We start from the raw sequence: 10,444 nt of genomic DNA on the forward strand, positions 1-10,444 counted from the left end.
GCTGGTGAGGGAGAGTCTGCCCCCAGCCCATCTGCTCTTCTCTGCTGAGTTCCCACATAAATCAGACAGTCTGCATTCCCTGTAAAATGAACATTTTTCATCCCAGGCTGGGGCAACGTTTGACAAGGAACGAGAAACAGAAGTTGGCTTTAGATAAACCATTAAACAAAAGCATTTACACATGAGAAAGCTTTAAGCACTCTAATGGTGGATATGGAAGAACTGCTGAGTGCTGCCTTTTTGTCACCTGTGACCCCTGTCTTATATTCTGGATCCAAGCAGCACTTTTGGGCTGATATCCCTATAATAGAAAGTTGGGAAGCCCTTCCTGATGCATATACAACAATATGGGGTAAATGCTAGAAGAGAGCCTCTGATATCCTACACATATTACACATTTGGTGGGACTCCATTGCAAGGTTGACTATATTTTCTGTTGTTTTGAAGGTTTATGTAATAAATATAATGCTTGAGCCATGTACATTATTCTCATTAGAAGTGACTTTCCATATTACATTATTTTAGTTTTATTATATGTTCAGTAGGATGTGTACTCTTTGACATAAGCTTGGTTTTTAACATTTGTGTGTATGTTTGTACATAGTTATATTTGTAATAAAAAAAAAAGCTGAATAAACCCCACCAAGGCAGCCTGATAAACTTCATTTGATGACTGGGTAGATAGCAGATAATGTTAAATGTGACTAATTACTATTTACTGCAACAACAGTTACAAGTCTATGTATCAATTTATTTCACCTAGATATAACAATATGGGATATTTTCATACCTAGGAATACCATAAAATGGTGCTGTTAAAGGTTGGAGGCCTTTTGGCAAAGATGAAGTGAGTAACTGTGAGTGGTAGAAACTTCAATTTTCTGGTCTTGAGTTGACAAGACAGAGTGGTCCAATCTGGGTGCTGGCCTTTTGACCCTTTGGGGAGTGTGGTCCCAGAAGATGAAGACTGGGGACCCTGTATCACCTCCTATGGCACCTCGGGCTTAAAATAAAAAAGAATGCTGATAACTGATGCTCATTTAAATATAAATGATGGACAATTATATCACCAAGGAGAGAAATAACCCCTCACTCTCACTGGGTCATTTTAAACACATAAGGTTGCTTATGTAGCTCATTTAAAATGTAAGGTAGTTCAGGGTGAATCGACGTACCATTGAACTGCATTATAAGGCATAAAAGCAAACTTGCAAAAGTACAGATGGAACAGGACCATAAAAGACTATGGAATCGATGCCTTAGTGACAGCTTTATTTAGGGACAATAAAAAGTCGAGAAACAAACAAACAAAAAAATAAGTATACAGCACTTCTCTAAAATCAATAAACTTGTCTGACATTGTATAATTGTAACTTTTTATTTAAAATAACTGATTCATCTTTATACCTACATAAATAGAAGATACAATCACCTGTCAACGAACATAATTGGTGTTCTTAACAAATACTATCTAAATGTAGAGCCAATGACTGGTTGGGTACCATGGAGCACTCATTGATCAGTGCTGCCGTCCTATTATGACAGTTCTTTAGGGTAGGATGTATTAGTGGTATCATTGACACTATCTTCCCCACAAGGTTCTGTTGCAAATGGGACTTGAAGTTAGCAGAGCTGACGTCCACACAGTGACCCACTGTAATACGATGTGTAAGGGAACCACCTAGCTTACATGCATGGGCAGGTCACTCCTCTTTCCACTAAACCTAGTTGTTGACAAAATCGATAATAAAACTGAATAATTTGAGCGATATCGAGCTGTTGAGCAATGCGATTATGATTTTAGAGTAATATATTGATTTATAGGCAGTTAGTATTAGTATTCTGGTTCTTGATATATACAGTATATACATAGAGTGATCCTTGTGTCATAGCACACCACACTGTGTGGTGGACATCTGAGAAATGAAGAGGCCACTGAAGAAGAATAAACATGCTCTTATGTTCCATAGTATACAAATTCTGATGGACACTGGAATTTACAGAGAGTGAGAGAGAGAGAGAGAGAGAGAGAGAGAGAGAGGACAAACTTTGTTTTTCAAACAATAATGCACAAGTATTAGGGAAGAAAAAACACGGATAATGCTCCACTGATCACCAGGAACATTTACCAAATGAAGTGTGTAAATTGAGCATTTCAACTCATCAACATCGCTTCAATTATAAATGGTGACGCTAGAGAGATTCTCTTCCACAAGAGTTGAGGTGGCCTTATTGCTTGATGACTTTCAAGAACTTTCACTGCCAGAGCTATATATTATGCATGACTAGCTTAGCTCTTCTTTCAGGAGAAGCCCAATGACAGGTAAACTTCATAATGCATGGTGAAGTAGATGAGTTGAAATATTCAACTTGCCTAGAAACCCTCAGTTTAGCCAATACACCTCCACAAGCCCATATTGTTGTCACAAGGTAGCCCAAGTCCATTCACGCATTCAAATTTCACTGTACTCTGTTCTTGTTATTTACACGGGCCAAAAGGAAACAAGATTAATTGGACTATACAATGTTTTCCATCTCATTTATTTTTGTATTTCCAGTGCTCTGGTGACCACTGTGATGGGAGTTTCCTGCTCTTAGCTAACTCAAGTGGAAAACAGTATGGTTGTCTCCTGCTATACCAGGAGTGGAAAATTGCATCGCTGATCGTTTTAGTATCCCACTTTACAATGTAAAAAAAGAATCTACATGATTTATAGTCAGCTAATTCTAAGTAATAGAGTTATAGTTTGATAATATCTGCAAGCGTTTTCAAGTTCCGGGTCTTGTGCTTCCTATCAGACAATGAAGAATTAGGTATCGGTTCTTCTTGATGTCCACCTTAGGCCACTGTGGACCATGATCTTCTTTTTCTGGGCCTACTCTCCAGTACTTGCTATAGGTGGTATTTTCCTTTTATGTCTCCCTCAGAACCACTGAAGCCTTCAAAGGGAGATGGCGGCCATAAGGCTTTGATGACCCAGGCTCCACGGTAGTACTTCCTGTGCGCTGTTATAGCTATGTCACAAAAAAATATAAAATACTACCAATTAACTACTCCAGTAGTAATTATCTTGATAAAGCATATACAAAATGACACAAAGCTTTTTTTGGGACACATACAACACTTGTATTATTATTGTTAGCTAAAAAGTAATTTTTTTATTACAAATATATCAATACAACACATGCTCCACATTTGAAGGCCGCCTTCCATCTTAACATCCATATATGCTTTCTTTGTCCAACCTTGTGGTGACCTTTCCAGTTTTTCATGAAGACATTTGAATAAATCTGTTCATTGTAAATCCTGTCGGATTCAAAGAATTAGTCAACGGCGTGGAATTAAAGTGAAGTACGTGTGTGTCACTTCCCTCTCCTCTCACAAACGCTGGACCACGGCAACGAGGAAAGAGCAGGACTGACACTGAGGTTTGATGGATGGATGCAAACGTGGCTGGGTTCTGGCAATGCGGCTGGCCAGTGACCTAGTCTTGTGTTTATAAGGAGGAAGGGGCTGTTTCCTGCCGCTAACAAAATGTAGGTCTAAAAACGGCATGGAAATACATCATTGGAGAAACCAGCTATGGGTGTGGATACACGGGGCTGTATCCAAATGCCAAACTTTAGGTCAAGGTGCCTCTGACAGCACATTTTCTTTATTATAAGATTGCGTGACAGTTTTTTTTTTTTTTTTTTTTTTTTTTACCATTCCTTACGATTTTGACACCAGCTCAAGGTTCAGGAGGCAATGAACTCACAATGGGATATGCCATGTGCACAAAACTTTTTATACAACGATATAACCAAGTCAGGAGACATTATTGGACTGTTGCTTTTAACCCTTGGCGCCAGAGAGCATGAAGTTATTTTTATTATGTAAGATCAGGGATAAAACAATCCCAGGAGCCAACTCGCCATTATATTGCCTTTTGTGGATGCATTCCTCGCGGCTCTAGGTTTAGCTAGCTCTAGGGGCACCATGAAAAACATTTTATAGGCGTCCCATCACAAATACACGTGATGAAAAGGAAAATGATATGGAAACTTAGGGAGATGATACCTCCATCCTTCCAAGGGTTCCCTTGGACGGCTGGGGGCCCTCAGCAGCTGCTTAACCTTTCTATATGATGGGGCCACTTCTGGCTCATTTTTTAATCTGGATTGTCAACACAGATTTCTTAGTTGCATGAATTATTTTTAAAACACCAATTTATTGTACAGTGCTGTATACGTAGACTATCAAAACAAGATTTAACCAGTTTGACATTACATATTTTTTTCAGCTTTATAAATGAAAAAAAAATTAAAAAAATTTAACTATGCACAATCTGGTCACAAAACAAAATTGACATTTGATACTATATTAAAAAAGATACCGTAATTATGGCAGTGACCATTAGTGCTTATAATCTAATATTTGTCAGCTTTGCAGAACAGTCCAAGGGATCTGGTCCTCTGGCACGCAAAGAGTTAATAGCAATGAAATGTCATAAATCCGGTCAACCAATAATACTTCATTTATCATGTCAGAAAACATAAAGGAAGCATATTGTACGTTTCTTTTCATTTTTATTTTAAGAAGCCAGGCGTAAATTCCTCCACACTGGGAAACAATTCATAACGTGCTCTTAAGATCGTATCTGCTCAACAGTGAAAGAATGGTGGTTAAATTACCAAAACATTTCCCAGGTTGAAGTGTTTCCATGGAGGAATGTGTATGCATTTGGAGGGCATGTGATAATATCGTTGCATGTATTGACTGGAATAAGCAGAGCCTTTATCATACCGAACGTTTAAAAAATAATCAAATTATCTTAAAAAACATTAAAAAAAAATTTCAGTCAAGATTCTAGTGCAAAAAAAATAAAACAATACTGGTCAGGGTGATGAAATCTTCATCCGCAGAGAGATAAAACATATAATAAAGTGTGAGACCAGCTCCAGCAAGAATAAAGGTGAAAAAACCCATCCTCCTTTTCTAGGCAAAAAGGCTGGATCTTCGTAGCCCCTTAAGCGTGAAACCTCAGAAATCATTAAAGCAAGATTGATGCTAGTAGGACAGTCTGTCAACTGCCCCAAAAAGCCGTATTCTTAGCTAGGACTCGGCTCCCCTGGGGTATTTCAAGTGCACAGAGAAAACAAAGAGTTCAATAAAATGAATCTTTAATCAAAAATAAATGGGGGAAACCACTTGTGCAAATATGCAATACACGAAGGCAAAAGAAAGAAGTGCTACTTTCAGCCCGAGCTGGTATAATAAAAAAAATATCCTTCACCTAGCGGCCAAAATGCTAGCATGCCGAGGTGTAGAACATAACACAACATAGCCAAGTATACACAGGTATAACATGTACAGTCAATAAAAACAGTACACGTGAAATATCAAAGACATCTGCATCTCCATCTGAGGAGTGGGACCACAGATGAAGAATGGCGACTTGGTGGTCCACCACAGCTTCTCAATGAACTGTTTGCCACATGGATTTCACCTCCAGGTTTTCACATGTACAGTACCTTGAGCTTCAAACCAACAAATCAGGAAAGGACAAAATATAGATTTGAACTTGTTGGGTCATTTTGCTTCCTTGGTGCCTTATGGTAAAAGCTAAAATTCATGTTATTTAATAAGCTAGTCTCGCACTGTTGCGCACAGTAACTGTATTCTATTGAGCACATCTGATTGGATGTTGACATTGCACCCAAAAACAGAGAGAAATCTGAACATATGTATTTATTTATCATCAGTGCTGCATGTTTGCTCTCCAACCACTATTCTAGTTTGGCTTTGACTGGACAGAAGAAGACTATACTGTGGTAAAGGGGTTTCACCCCTGCTTTATAACTGTTCTTCGGAATTGTTTTACACCACGAGGATAGGAACCCCACAGAATCTGACCATACCTGAGGCTGTAGTTTACACCATGGGTGTTGCGGTCAAGTCCCGAGAGTACCCAAGTATAGGGCTTAGGAAGAACACATTTGCATGGTAAATCTTGTTACTTTAAAACTTTACAGTCGTGATTTCAATCGGAAATGTTGCCTGTTTTGTGGCTACGTAGATACACATCAGTCTCTTAAACTCCTTTTTAGAATCATAACATGGTCTCATTTGTTTGGGATTCTGTTTCTTAAACATACAAACATTGAGTTATCACAAATTATATAGACAAAAAGTCCCTTTTCCGTCAGAGGCCGCACACAAGGTTTGTTAACATTGTGATGTCAATTTGTGAAAAGTAATGGTGTAAGCAGTCCGTTCATTTTCTGCATGTTTTTTTAAGTGCTGGTCAGAATGAGACATATTGTGCGATTACTAAACACAAGAAAAATTTGTAACACCATGTATTTATTTTTGGTTAATAATTACCACATAGCTGCTTTCCAGTTTAGAGGATGGAGTCAAGGTTACCCCAAAGGCTTGAGTAGATCATTATTACATTGGCAGCCACCACTATATGTAATTATTAAGTAAATGGGCCATGTCAGATATACCCATGACATTATTTAAGTATATACAATAGAAACTGGACATGTCATGGATTAAACGCCCTCTTGAATTGTGTGCGTAATACATAGCAGTTTCTGGTCCAGCTGGCACCTTTTAATATGTATTTACCAAACTCTTGGTTTTACTATAATTTGTGTGATATATATATATATATATTCTGGATCTAATCTTGCATTAAAACAGCTTAATACATTATTGTAATGGGTATCCTAGGTTGATATATATCATTAATTAATATATAGATTAATATTTAGGATATATATATATATATATATATATATATATATATACTCTAGGCTTATGTGTATACTTTATTGTTTAGGCATAAAAATAAATCTATTGGCCATTTAGTCTATTGAAGGTGCTAAAATGTGGAGATAATGTAAGCTGTTTTATGCAGTTTTTTTATGCCAGGTATGGTGAAAAGTTTAAGTTGATTTCACCAAACATGTGGATGTAGGGTTGCCATGACAACTATTATGATTGGTCTCAATGGACCACATTTTGGACTGTTGATAAGTTAGTTGAGAATAATGGTTGGGAAGGTCACATTGTGACCACTTAGGCTTCCATTGATTCCATTGCTGCTGGGGTTTGGATGTAGGTTGCCGCTTTAGAAAGAAAGCTTTCCCCATCTGCTTTGCAGCTGATGGCAAACCATTGGAATTTGGCATAATTTTCCTCAAAAATCTTTGTCACGGAAGCCTCTGTGCCATGGGCTCCTGGAGGATCTAATAGGGTGACCACATGCCCCGGATTCACCACCATGTTACAGTTGGCATAGTTCATATGGGATCCCATCCATTCAAAGTGAATCACCCACCTCTGTGGTCATTTTAGGTTTGCCTTGGATCTCACACTTGATTGGACATCTGAGGATCTTACTGCTACCTGTTTTTAATCACGTATAAATACAATTAAGTCATAGATTCCATGATAGAGGTACCAGTTGTGGATCCTATAACCATTGTGCCTAATGTATATTGGGAATAATTCGACATGTTCAAAAAGAAGGCTGAAACTTCCCTCTCATATGCTGTATGATTCCCGGTAATCTTCTCCCACTGTTTGTATCAGAAAACAGGCCCACAAAATATATTAAATTATATATAATTTACACTACTGGACTAACACAACTATCTTAATCTACATAACTATATATTACGAATAAATGTGCCTTATCATTGATTTCTAAATGATATCATCACTTACAAGGCTCCGCAGTCTTCATCATATTAGACCTTAGGAGGCTTGAAATTTACTCTGCATGATAAAGTAAACTTTTAAACCACATCTAAATAAAAAAACTCTTCTGCACTAGTACCGTTAGTTGTTGGAATGTAAGTATAAAAATGCTTGGATATAATATATATAAACATAGACTTTGATGGGAAATACCCATTTAGTCTGCCCATTTTCCCTGATGTAAAGACTCAGATTTTAGCAATCCTTGGTCTTGTCTTAGATTTAGAGCCTGGGATTATTTTAGCGCGCTGACATTTTTCTTTTTTTTTCTTGTCTTAGATTTAGGATTTAGTATCCATTATACTTTAACAAGGTTCCTTGGGAATGATTATTATCCCTACTCATTCATATCCCACCTGTTTTCTATGACTCTGTAGCATATACAGCCCCTGTGGTGAATGCAGTAAAAAGTGGTGAAAGTGTTAAACACAGATACGTATCGATACACCATATGAACAAAATGCTGAAATATTTCAATATCTGCAGATCTTTAACACAGACTTTCTTTTAAATCATCTTTTTTGTGAATTGGTAAAGTAGATCTACTTAATACAGCTGACGGCCATGAGACTGAGGGAACTGAGATGACACCTGTTACTTTGAAAATGAATTTATTCCTAAAAAATATCTTCCACAAAAAGGCAATATTATTTATCACAATCGCCTGTCACTTCAACTGCTGTCACATCATTTATTTGTGTTTTGCGCTCTAAATTAATAAAAGGTGAACAGCAGAGTGTGGTCATATTCAATTTATCAATGATACAAACCAAGTATACTCTGCGTTGGGCACCCGATTTAATTCTTGTCCCCTTCTCCTCTCGTGTGCAAGAATTAGTGTTGGCTTCTCATTGCCATTTCTTTACATCATTCTCAACAAACTGCAGACTGACGGGATTGTTAAAGGGCTTCATTTCACTTTCAAGCTAATTAACACTCAAGGAGACGCCAGGTGCAAATCACTTCACGAGATATCATCTGTAATTACTTGCACGGCACGCAAATTAACTCTGTAACTCCCAAACTAAATGTAAGGTACAAAAAAAAACATACTTAGAGTGGATGAGCTTAACACCTTCTAGTTAACAGTGTAATAAAAAAGAATATTGGACAATTAGTGTCTGCAGACATTTTCGTTGGGTACAATGGGTATAAATGCCCCATAGAGCTTACATGCTAAGAAGTAGGAAGTGGGAAGCAATATATCGAAACTATCGAAATTAGTGACAATAGGTAGCGGTATAGTAACAGTAATTTAGGTTGAAAGAAGATACAAGTTCCAGTTGGGCCTCAAAAAAGTGGAAAAAGTCCTTCTTGACTCGATTCCTTTCTTCAAGTCTTGATGTATGACCTCTTGTTCTATGTACAGTCCTAATAATAGTCAGAGAGCGGCTGGTATTGTCCCCATATGAATTTGTATGATAATATAATAAATAAATTCTTCTCTTGCCTTCTTTCATAAGTAAGGTGTTCCGTCCCATATGATAAGAGAAGACGAAGAAAGCCCTGTTGATGATTCACACTTTCCTCGGAGCAGCCGGATGGATGGGTAGTCACATGTCTACGTGGCGTTGGATGGTCACTGTATGAGTCACAATTCATGAGAGAAACCAGTCTTAGCACATGATAAACACGTTCAGTTTATTTGTTGCTCAGTATAGTTCTGATCGTTGATTTATTTTCTTGGCTGAAACCTAATTCTAGACGTCACTAAAATCACCAAAGGTTTTCGGTCACAACGCTGCTGAAATATTCAGGGCTTGCGAAAAAAACTATACGTTTATGCAAAGGAGAATTTGTTGTTGCCATATTTGTACTTCAGACAAAATATAAATTACTCAGATGGTTCGCACAGGATTTGGCATGAGATATGAAAGTAAATGTTGAAATAGGTGCCAAGATAAGGCATGACACAAGTGTGAGAAGACATGTGTCTGACCTTTTTGAATCATTTCAATGTACCATAAAATATGGATTTTTTTAAATGTGTAAAACGCGTTTCCAACTGTGTTCGCTTCTGCCGAATCGGAAGGTTATATAATAGTATCTGCAGTGGAAACAGGGGCACCCTAAGGCGAGTATGGCGGGTGCGTATCAACAAGGTGCCGTTGTAATGGAGGCACTCACAGGGTCATGGAGGCACTCACAGGGTCATGGTGCAACACTATGTGAGCCCTGCAGTCTGAGCATAGGCTTGGCAGCAGTAGAGTAACAGTTTGCACACGGTGAGTGTATGCGAGTCGTTGTGCGTAGTGTTAGTGTGTGTTACAGTATGGTGTAAGCATATAGTGTTAGAGAGTGTGTGGTGTTAGAGTGAGTATGTGTGTTGGTGTATGGTGTTAGAGTATGTGGCTGTTTGTGTTAGTAAGTTGTGTGTTAGTATTATTATTTATTGATTGATTTATTTGGCACCATCATAATCTGCAGAGCTGTACAATGGACAGTACATATGTGTATCTGTGTGGAAGTCTGTATGTTGGTTAATGGGGGCTAGAGGGGTGCCAGAAATCCTGCCACCAGTAACTAGAAACCATAGGCTCATCGCTGAATGGAATCAAAAACCCTACTGGTGATATAGAAAATCAAGTTCAATAACGCAATCTACCTGGATAATGTTAGCCATTCTTCCACATTGTACATAAGGAAATTTCTGACATATCCCTGATATAAATCTACCTTGTCATTGTATGT

The sequence above is a fragment of the Spea bombifrons genome, chromosome 11, assembly GCF_027358695.1.
Source record: "Spea bombifrons isolate aSpeBom1 chromosome 11, aSpeBom1.2.pri, whole genome shotgun sequence".
Classification (NCBI taxonomy): domain Eukaryota; kingdom Metazoa; phylum Chordata; class Amphibia; order Anura; family Pelobatidae; genus Spea; species Spea bombifrons.